Source organism: Cherax quadricarinatus, chromosome 41 (genome assembly GCF_038502225.1).
Source record: "Cherax quadricarinatus isolate ZL_2023a chromosome 41, ASM3850222v1, whole genome shotgun sequence".
Classification (NCBI taxonomy): Eukaryota; Metazoa; Arthropoda; class Malacostraca; order Decapoda; family Parastacidae; genus Cherax; species Cherax quadricarinatus.
This window is the reverse complement of record NC_091332.1, coordinates 22,618,411-22,630,484: the sequence shown is the minus strand read 5'-3', so window position 1 is coordinate 22,630,484 and position 12,074 is coordinate 22,618,411. Positions and strand designations below refer to the sequence as shown.

Sequence of the window (12,074 nt, the reverse complement as noted above, 5' to 3'; positions counted from 1 at the left end):
TTATTTTCCACAAACAGCACCGAAAACACTGTAATAATACGAAATATTCCGAGTGTATGCTTGAATGTTACCGCGGAGGCTGGCTGGTAAACAATGGGACGGGCGGCACATGTGAGGCTGGCTGAGGGCGCAGATTGGACGCGTCTCGGACGAAGTTCACTGAGCGGGTTTTTGTCCACTATGCGGGGCAAAATTTTAGCGAACAAAGCGTTCGCTATGCGGATTGTTCGCTATGCAAGGCGTTCGCTATGCGGGGGTCCACTGTAGAGGAAATTTTTTATATTTTGCCAATATTCCAGAGGACACAAATTACATCACTTGTCCAATACATGTTCAACTGGTTGGTCTAATACATGTTCACAAATGTGCTGACATTATTTATACAGTTATAATAATGTAGTATTCTGCATAACCGTAAATCTTCTATTTTTTGTGTGAATAAAAATTCAAAATGGAAAGCAAGTGTAATATAGGAGAGGCCTGAGGGCATGGCTAATGAACAGAAGAAACGTTGTTTTAGTGCCAGGAACATCTACCCTATTCTGAAACTGGCAATTTTTAAATTTTGGCCAAATTATCAATTTCTGATCACTTTATTGGGTAGTTGAAATAGGTAATGGGCAGTTTCTTGTACTCAGTTGATAGAAGAGATACTAGCAAAATAGCTATGAGTTTTGTCAACTGGAACAATGGAAAATAGGGCTCAAAGTGGGTAAAATAGCTAATGAGTAAATATTACCAAGACTGCTAACTTTGTGAGAGCATAATTCTGCTAGTTTTCCATCAAATTTTATACTTTTGGTTTCACTGCCTTTGGAAAAAGATTATTTCATAAGAAATTTTTTTTTTAAATTCTCCGACCCCGAGAGCAGGTTTCAGATCAGGAGTTCTGACCCTGAAAGGTTTAATGATGGATAATCGTAACCGAGAACATTTCTTCTCTTCTAGCAAGTGACAAAAATATGTCCTGAGATCTCCCATTACTCAAGTCTTTCAAGCACTGAGGATGAAGTTGTCATCTTGGTGAATTTAGATGACATCATTCATGGCTTCCATAGCCAAAGCCAGAAAAAATTAGTTTCTTAAAAGAAGTCAATGAATGTATTAATTTTTCAGACTTTTCTAAAATATATACACTGTACACGTACAAGTATAAACAAGTAAGCACACACACATATATAAATATTTATTAATGTGTTTTATAGAATACTTTTTTGTCCTTTCCTTGTACTGGATAAGCTTTAAGCTTCTTGGAACCTTAAGCCATCTTTGACTTAATATAATACTGTATCTTATTAGTTTCTGAGAGCTTCTGGTATTCTGAGTACAGTACGTACATTCTATACATCTTTCTGAAATAAACCACACCCATATTTAGATAAAAGAATCAAAGATACTCAAATCACACAAAAAGAGGGAAAATTCCTAGGTCTAACAGTAGACAACAAACTGAAATTTAATACAATTTCTTTTTTTAACAAACTGGCCATTTCCTGTTGAGGAAAGTGGCCCCATAAAGAAGAAACACTTTCGTCATCGCTCACTCTATCACTTGCTAAAGGGGTACCGATACTACAGTTCAAAACTGCAAATATCCCCTACCCCTCCTTCAGGGTGAAGGCACTGTACTTCCCAACACATATCAACAAAAGTCTCAAAGATGGTAGGAATACTCCTCAAAATTTGCTATTATGTTCCACAACCTGCACTCCTAATGCTACTTTTCCCTCAACTACCCATATCTTACTTACGGAATCTGTGTCTGGGGATCCACTTCAGCTACACACCTCAAATCAATTACAACCCAAGAAAAGGAAGCTCTCAGAACTATCACAAACTCTACCAATAGGGAACTCAATGCCCTTAGTCATATCCCTAAACCTATTAAATATAAATGCAATTCATACAACTGTTCGATCTACCTCTTCTAAACATTACACTATAATGCTGATGCTGGACTCAAATACAGTGGAACCTCTACTTATGAGTGCATCTATATGCGACTTTTTCAAGGTACGAGCAGGCATTCAGTCGATTTTTTGCTTCCAGACGCAAGCGAAATTTCCAGGTGTGAGCGGAGCTCTTGATCTAGGAAATTGGATCTTGGTTGCTTGTTGGATTATCTTATTGAAACTTGGGCAATGTATGATGGAAAGATGCTTCTTAACGTACACCAAAATTGAAAGAAATCGGACCATAAATAACGGAGTTCACTTCTCAGCCATTAGCCACCCTTAGTGGCATATTTTCGTGTGGTTTTTATGGTTGTGTTCTCGTTTTCTTGGTATAAATTGATAGAATGAAAGATATATTACAGAAATAGATACGATTTTGATTGCTTTCACAACAAAAAATACCTTGAAACTGAGCTCAAAGTAGCGGAAATGTTCGATTCTTTGGCGAAGAAGGGTATTGAAGGGTGGGTGCCCGGCACCCACCCTTCAATACCTCTCTATATACAGCGGACCCCAGGTATTCGATGGCATCGGTATTCGATAAATCCGGTATTCGATGCATTTTAACGCAAAAATTTTGCCTCGGTATCCGATTGAAAACCCAGTATTCGATACGATTCATAGGAGACGTGTCCCTGTGTGGCCTGAACTGCCCTGTGTGTGCCAGTGTTTACAAGCCAGCCAGTGTGTGAGCATCTAAGGATACATTCGGTACATTCCATATTATAACTGTTTTTGGTGCTTGTTTCTGCAAAATAAGTCACCATGGGCCCCAAGAAAGCTTCTAGTGCCAACCCTGTGGTAAAAAGGGTGAGAATTAGTATGGAAATTAAGAAAGATTTTGAAGGGTTTGGGGCTAACCCTGAGAAGCCTATGCTAGTTGTGGAATCCATTGTGCCTACTTCAAAAATTAAGGAAATGTGTGCAAAGTGGGTTGAACTGCAAACCTTTATGGATGAAAATCACCCTAACACAGCTATTGCAAGCCGTGCTGGTGGCCCATTTTAGACAAATCGTAAAGGAACGGGAGGTACAGAGCTCTATGGACAGATTTGCTGTGCGACAGAGGTCCAGTGACTCTCAAGCTGGTCCTAGTGACATTAAAAGAAGAAGGGAAGTAACCCCAGAAAAGGACTTGCTACCTCAAGTCCTAATGGAAGGGGATTCCCCTTCTAAACACTAACACCATCCACACTCTCCCCTCCTCCCATCCCATCAATCATCACCAGATCTTCAATAAAGGTAAGTGTCATGTAACTGTGCATGTCTTCTTCAGTTTGTGTATTAAAATTAATATTTCATGTGGTAAATTTTTTTTTTCATACTTTTGGGTGTCTTGCATGGATTAATTTGATTTCCATTATTTCTTATGGGGAAAATTGATTTGCTTTTCGATATTTTCGGTATTCGATGAGCTCTCAGGAACAGATTAATATCGAATACCGGGGGTCCACTGTAATGTTAGTTTTCATTAATTTGAGCATCTTTATCATACTTCTATGTCATTTATGTTATACCTAATATTATTCTGAAATAAATATGATAGTTAGATAACCTTTATTGATAGTAATAGTATAATTCTTCTTTCAATGTACCAGCCATATCCCACTGAGATGGGGTGGTCCAAAAGGAAAAAACGAAAGTTTCGCCTTTTAAATTTAGTAATATATACAGGAGAAGGGGTTACTAGCCCCTTGCTTCCGGCATTTTAGTCGCCTCTTATGACACGCATGGCTTACGGAGGAAGAATTCTGCTCCACTATGAGTTACTGAGACTGCGCGTGCCTTCTCCCTATTTTCGTAAAGCTCTGCCCACTGAGCGGAGCTACCACTAGCAACAACCTCCTCCACTACCACCAGCAACCCCCTCCTCCACTACCACCAGCAACCACCTCCTCCATTACCACTAGCAACCACCTCCATCTCTACAACTAGCAACCACCTCCACCTCTACCACTAGCAACCACCTCCTCCACTACCACCAGCAACCACTGCCTCCACTACCACCAGCAAACACCTCCTCCACTACCACTAGCAACCACCTCCTCCACTAACACCAACAACCACTTCCTCCATTACCACTAGCAACCACCTCCATCTCTACAACTAGCAACCCCCTCCACCTCTACCACTAGCAACCACCTCCTCCACTACCACCAGCAACCACTGCTGCCACTACCACCAGCAAACACCTCCTCCACTACCACTAGCAACCACCTCCTCCACTAACACCAACAACCACCTTCTCCACTACCACCAGCAACCACCCCCACTACTGCCACCAGCAACCACCACCACTACCACCACCAGCAACCACCTCCACTACAACCATCAGGAACCACCTCCACTATTACCACCAGCAACCACCTCCACTGGGCGGAGCTTTACGAAAATAGGGAGAAGGAGCAAGCAGTCTCAGTAACTCATAGTTCACCATGACGTGTGGCTATGAGCTCATGACACTATAAAATATTGTATAATTATACTATTACTATCAATAAAGGTCATCTAAATATCATATATATTCCAGAATAATATTAGGTATAACATAAATAATGTAGAAGTATGATAAAAATGCTCAAATTACTTAAAACTGACATTATGTAGAAAGGTTCATTGAAGGGTGGATGCTGGGCGCCCACCCTTCAATATGGTGACGTCATTTGTTTACTCTTAACCCTTTGACTCTCGAAAGGCCCAATCCTGAAGTGTCTCCTGGTGTCGCAAAATATTCGAAAAAAAAAATTATTTTTTCTTATGAAAATGTTAAAATTATTTTTCTGATTGTTTTAGTCCCCCCAAAATTTTTTCCCATCAGTACTTACCGAGATATAGAGTCCTGAAGTTTGCTGAAATTGATCTGCGAGCGGCAACAGCGGCGACTGCCGCTCACCCGGTAAAATTTGATTTACTTGTATTCGATGGTTTCTTGTTTTTTTCACTATTTTATTTTTTCACATAACTTTTGTGGCCTGTGAGACCAAATTATTGCGCAATGTTCAAATATACACTCGTTGAATGTAACACAATTATAGCAAAAACACTCATATCATTATAATGTTGCTAAAAGTTGTTTACACAAACAATGTAAACAAACGTTTATTACGATTGTTTTATAATATATATACATATGTACAATCACTGGACACTTTTCTAGAAGTGCTGCAGCTTGTGGAATTCTTTGAAACATGGGTATAAGCACAATGGTGTCTTACACTCCTCACACATAAAACGAGTGTCTCTGCGTTTTTGTGGGCGTTTTGTGGTATGTCCACAGACAAAACACCTCTTCTGAGCATTTTTCTTGGCAGTAGTAGCAGGCAGTGGTATGGGATAGTGATCACCAGGCCTCAGACGAGAAGACATGTGTTGATAATTTCATGGGCGTTGGTCTATTGCAGGTGTTGTTTCTTGGTACTTGAATATTATTTGTCTGATGACTGACAAACAAAATTCACCATATTTGGGTTTCTTCTTGGTCTTCAACTTATACATATTATAAGCATTCAGCATGGAAATGTCAAGAAGATGGAAAAAAGTTTTATGTACCACTTATAACTCTTGCGAACACAGTCAGCAAACCCAATCTGCATGTCACATTTGTCCACTAAGCGCATACTGAGGTTGTAATCCATCACAGCTGCAGGTTTTACAATGGGTTCATTGGTCTCTCTATTCTGCTTGCCAGTGTCTACCATTTCGTGTCGGTGAACTGATGTCAGCAGTGTGACATCACGTTTGTCATGCCACCGAAATGCCATGATGTCATTGGCAGCAAACACCTGCACTTCACCTCTACGACTGCCAGCATCGAACCTAGGCATATGTTTACGATTTCCACGCACTGTGCCACACACATCTGTCATGTTCACTCGCAAGAAATCACTGAGTATAGGGCTTGTGTACCAGTTGTCAGTATATAAAATATGCCCCTTACCAAGATATGGCTCCATCATTGTTCTAACCACATCACCAGAGATACCCAGTAACTTTCTGGTATCTTCCATTCTTTTACCGCCAGTGTACACAATTATATCCAAAACCAGACCAGTTTTGCAATCACACAGAACAAATAACTTTATACCAAAGCGTTTCCTCTTGCTTGGTATATACTGCTTGAATGAGAGTCTTCCTTTGAACAAAATCAAAGACTCGTCAATAACAAGCTTCCTGAAGGGATAAAAATACATACAGCACTTTTGTTTCAGGTACATAAACACACGTCTGATCTTATATAACCTGTCGTTTCCGTCAGGCCTGGTTTTGTCTGAAAAGTGTAACATACGTAACAGTAACACAAATCTATTCACTGGTATAATGTCACTGAAAGCAGGGGTTGAAATCAGGCAGTCTGTCGCCCAGTATGTGTTGACACTATGCTTATACACATGTGGCATAAGCATTATTGTGGCAAAGAACAGATACATCTCTGCCACAGTTGTGTCCTTCCACTGGTGTAGGCGTGATCTTGGTGACAGAATAGTGTTTGCCATGGTGTACTCATAGTATGTATTGTTTTCCCTGACAATAATGTCCATCAGGGGTTCATCGAAGAACAACTGAAAGCATTCCAATTCAGTGGGATTGTTCCCAAGTGTACATGATGGCCGTATTCCACTTTGTCCTCCATCAAAGTCATGGGGATTGGGAACAAACTCGTCATCTTGCTGCCAATCCCAGATGCGGTCAGCTGGTGCGTTTTGGATATTGTAATGTGGTTGTGGTTGTGCAGGTTGTGGTTGTGGGAGTGTGGGGTCGGGTGAGGCTAGTTGTAGTTGTGCAGAGTCAGCAGCGCGGGTAGTAGCGTGGCCTGCTGCTGGTGTCACATGACTCACGCCACCGTCACTATCACCACCACCACCTGCTGCCTCACTTGCATCATTGATACCCATCGTAACAATATCGTCATCTTCACTATCAGGACGTGGTGTAGGGCCACGGGATGTGCTCCGAGATGTACTCCTTCCTCTTGGAAGAGCATATGGCACACTACCAGACCGCATGCGACGTCGTATATACTGTCACTTCACTGGGGAATATACACCCTCACTGTCACAACTAGAACTGCTTTCAATAACCTTGAAATCACTATCACTATCACTTGCACTGCTCACATCTGAGTCTTGTACACGGGCAAATAGTTTCCTCTTTCGTCCTGGTACAGGTGAACATGAACGAGCCGGCCCAGCACCAGAGGTGGAAGGTTGTGGGTCATCTGGGTTTTCATCACTAATTATGTTATCCTGGGTAATTTTTTCGGTCACACCCACTTCAAAACCAGGGAATTCACTTTCACTGACACTATCATCACTGTTTGAGCTATCACTTGGGAACAAAAGACCTCCAATCCACCGAGGAGTGAGGAACTTCTTACCGCGAGGCATGGTGAAAATGGACTACCAAGATGGCATTCCCACAATGCACCGCTGAGTCCCAGATTTTTTTCACAGGGTGCACACTGACCACTGAGACCCATTCTCTCTCGTGTAGGCCTACCAGCCCTCTCCCGCTTGGTTTGAAGCCGCTAGAATTTATGCGTATAGATACGTCAAACACTGTATCTCCCACGACGTATATATACAACCGCGACAGTCAAAGGGTTAAGTGTTATGTTAGGTTTTAGGTTGCCTGAAATGCTTTGTCTAAGAGGTTTTCCATATGCAATATTAATGTCATCCATTTTTTGTACAAAGAGTTATCACATGGAAATAAAAAAAACTGAATCAAAATTTAAATTTCTTCTTTAGTAGAGTATCACTGTCTTAATACATGCAAATTAAAATTAAAAATTTTTGAAGGTAGCAACTCCTTAACCTCAAAAAGATTATTATATTTACCAAGAAGTGTTAAATTTGTACCAGTCATAAAGCATCTTTGAAATGTAAGTTAATCAGTTTGATTTGAGAAATGGTAAGGTAGTAACAATTCCATCAATCAAGAGCTCTACACTAGCCTCAAGGAAATGCCCTTTGAAGGGCTCAGAAAAAGGTAAAGGGGCATCATATTTGTACCTTTAAGAATACAAGTAAACCCTCAATATAGCAGACTAACTGGGGAAAGCAGGTGGCCAATGATTGCAGTTACAGTGGATAGAGAAGAAATTATTTTGCTGTGATAGTAATAATAAGACAATTGTGTAACTGATGGACTTCGTTCATTTTTTTTAAACTACAAACCCAGCAGATTTTGTCCCATATTTCTGAAATCCATTATACCTGTTTACATATCTACAAGAAACTCCATAATACAGTGGTCCCTCAGTTATTGGACATAATCTGTTCCAGAAGGTCGGCCTAAAACCGAAATGGCCGAAAACAGAAGAGGGGTTGTTGAGGTGGTTTGGTCATTTAGAGAGAATGGATTGAAGTAGAATGACATGGAGAGCATATAAATCTGTAGGGGAAGGAAGGCGGGGTAGGGGTCGTCCTCGAAAAGGTTGGAGGGAGGGGGTAAAGGAGGTTTTGTGGGCGAGGGGCTTGGACTTCCAGCAAACATGTGTGAGTGTGTTAGATAGGAGCGAATGGAGATGAATGGTATTTGGGACCTAACGAGCTGTTGGAGTGTGAGCAGGGTAATATTTAGTGAAGGGATTCAGGGAAACCGGTTATTTTTATATAGCTGGACTTGAGTCCTGGAAATGGGAAGTACAATGCCTGCACTTTAAAGGAGGGGTTTTGGATATTAGCAGTTTGGAGTGATATGTTGTGTATCTATATGTATATACTTCTAAACTGTTGTATTCTGAGCACCTTTGCAAAAACAGTGATTATGTGTGAGGTGAAGGTGTTAAATGATGATGAAAGTATTTTTTTGGGGGGGGATTTTCTTTCTTTTTGGGTCATCCTGCCTTGGTGGGAGACAGCCGACTTGTAAAAAAAAAAAAAAAAAAATAATGTAAATAAAATTAATCCGTTCAAGACACCCAAAAATATTAGCAAAAAAATACATTTTTTGAAGATTAATTTTAGTTTTACATACACAAAATAATGAGAACTAAATAAAATAAATAAATGTACATTTAAATCACTATTATATACGTTTATTGAAGACCCTCGTTAGTTTATGGAAGACAGGGAGGATTTGTTGTTTGGAAGGGGAATTCCCCTCCATAAACACTTCAGGCATCAAGTCCTTATCTGGGAGTTACTTCCCTTCTTTGTCTTTTAACCCTTTGACTGTCGCAACCCCAAATCCTGAAGTGTCTCTGGTGTCGCAAAATTTTTGGGAAAAAAAAAAAAAATTACTTATGAAATGATACAGAATCTTTTCCAATGGTAATGACACCAAAAGTACGAAATTTGATCAAAAACTTAAGGAATTACCCTCCCACGAAGTTAGCGATCTCGGCAATTTATATGCATCGGCGATTTTGCCAACTTTGAGCCCTATTTTCCGCCAATTCCACTGTTCCAGTCAACCAAACTCATAGCTATTTCTTTAGAACTCCATTTTTGCTATCAAATGAGTACAAGAAACTGCCCATTTACCAATTTCAACTACCCAATAAAGTGGTCATAAATTGGCAATTTGGCCAATTTCACACAAATTTAAAAAGATGTCAATTTCAAAATAAGGTCCAGAATAAACAATGCAGACATTCTTGGCACTAAAATAACATATCCTATGTTCATTAGTCATGTCTCCAGGCCCCTCTTATGTTACTTTTGCTTTCTATTTTCATTTTTTATTCATACAAAAAATAGAAGATTTACTGTTATGCAGACTACTGCATTATTGTAAAAATGGTATAAATAGTATCAGTGAACTAGTGAAAGAATATTAGACTCCCAAGCTGACGTGTATTGGACGTGTGGTGTGATTTGCTTACTCTTGAACACTGGTAAAAATCGAACATTTCTGCTACTTTGAGCTCAATTTCAAGGTCGTTTTCATCGTGACACTAATCAAAATCATCTCTATTTCTGTAACATGTTTTCTATTCTATCAAATGAGACCAAGAAAACGAGAATACAACCATAAATACTACATGAAAATACACCTCAAAGTCGGCGTTTTAAACCAAAAACACAGTCAGTTTTTTTTCCTCATTATGCACTGTATGCTGCAGGATTTTTTTATACAGTGTACATTTACCACACAGACCCATTCTCTCACATGTGGGCCTACCAGCTTTCTCCTGCTTGATTTGAACCCGCTAGAATAATTGAGTTTATATGCCTATGAAACACTGGCTCATAAGATGTATATATACGGCTGAAACAGTCAAATGGTTAATGGCACTAGGACCAGCTTGAGTGTCACTGGACCCTTGTCGCACAAAAAATCTGTCCAGAGAGGTCTGTTTCTGGTGACTCTTAAGATTTCCCTGAAGTGAGACAAGGTTTTGTCACTGAACATGTTGCAGATATGCCTTGTATCAGCTTGGTCAGGGTGATACTTTTCAACAAAACTTTGCAACTCATTCCACTTTGCACACATGTCCTTAATCACTGAAGAAGGCACCTTCTCCCCTCTCTCTTCCTCCTCCTTTGAAGCAATTTCCTCAGCTGCAGTCTATTGCTGTTCCAGTTGAAGGTCTTGCAGCTCTTCAGTTGTTAGCTCTTCCCTGTCGTCATCCACCAACTCTTCCACATCCTGGCTACTCACATCCAACCCCATACACTTCCCCTAAGACAACAGGCATAGGGTCCTCAGGGTCAGCCCCAAACCCTTCAAAATCCCTCTCTTAAGACACAATCTGGCCACAATTTTCTCCAAGCAGAGTTCAAAGTCCTGGAAGTCACTCCCTGCCAAGCCTTCCCTATAAGGATTCTGCAATGGAGGATATTGAAGTGATTCTTCCAGAACTCTCTTAGGGTCAAGTCAGTGTCTGAGGTCACTTCAAAGCACCTTTGAAACACTGCTTTTGTGTAGAGATTTTTGAAGTTAGAAATGACCTGCTGGTACATGGGCTGGATGAGAGGAGTGGCGTCAGGCGGCAAGAACTTCACTGTTATAAAACGAAAGTCCCTAAACAATTGGTCTTCCAAGTCTGGAGGATGAGAAGGAACACTGTCCAGTACCAGGAGGCACTTGAGTGGCAATTTCTTTTCCAGGAGGTATTTTTTCACACTGGGGCCTAACATATCACTGACCCACTCTTTGAAAATGTGCCTTGTGACTCATGCCTTATTATTAGCCTTCCACATCACACACAATCTATTCTTGACGACATTGTTTTTCTTGAACACTCTGGGATTTTCAGAGTGATACACCAGTAGAGGCTTCACTTTGAAATCCCCACTAGCATTACTACAGAACAAAAGAGTAAGCCTGTCTTTCATAGGCTTGTGTCCTGGCAGTGCTTTTTCCTCCTGCATAATGTAGGTCTTCTTTGGCATTTCTTCCAAAAGAGGCCTGTTTCATCACAATTGAACACTTGTTGGGGAAGGAATCCTTCAGCCTCTACATACCCCTTGAATTCCTGCACAAATTTTTCAGCTGCATATTTGTCAGAACTTGCAGCCTCCCCATGCCTTACCACACTATGTATGCCACTACACTTCTTAAATCTCTCAAACCAGCCTTTGCTGGCCCTAAACTCACTAACAGTAGCACTTTTTCCAGGTATTTTCTTTCCAAGATCCTCATGCAACTGCCTTGCCTTCTCACAAATCATCAACTCCGTGACACTATCTCCCGCTAATTGTTTTTCGGTGATCCACAAAACCAACAACTTCTCCATATCTTCCATTATCAGTGACCTTTGTTTGGTTAGCACATTTACTCCTTTTGCCACATCAGCTTCTTTGATTTGTTCTTTCTTTGCCAGGATAGAAGTGATTGTTGATTTGTTTTTCCTATACATCCTGGCAAGTTCTAGGACTTGAAAACCACTCTTAAACTTTTCAACAACTTCTTTCTTAAATTCCATCATGTTTCTCACTTTCTTTACCAAAGGAACTTCCTTTGGGGCAATGATTACTTAATTCACAGTTGGTAACCACAAAAAACAACTGATTACAGGCAAATATTTGGCTGAATGAGCAGAAGCTTCCTCACTTACCCAGAGACAAAACCAGACTGATGCGCGAGCGGCTGGTGGTGGCGGGTTGACGTGTACCATATGGCTGATAAGCAAAATAACGGCCGGTAACCAGAAGTTGAAAAACCGGTCGA

General features: G+C 40.5%; 1 protein-coding gene across 5 annotated transcripts in view; it reads right to left on the bottom strand.

Moving 5' to 3' along the window:
• LOC128695942 (zinc finger MYND domain-containing protein 11) overlaps nt 1–12,074 on the bottom strand; it is a 208,081-nt gene that overhangs the window by 47,517 nt on the left and 148,490 nt on the right. The gene's annotated exons all lie outside the window — the stretch shown is intronic.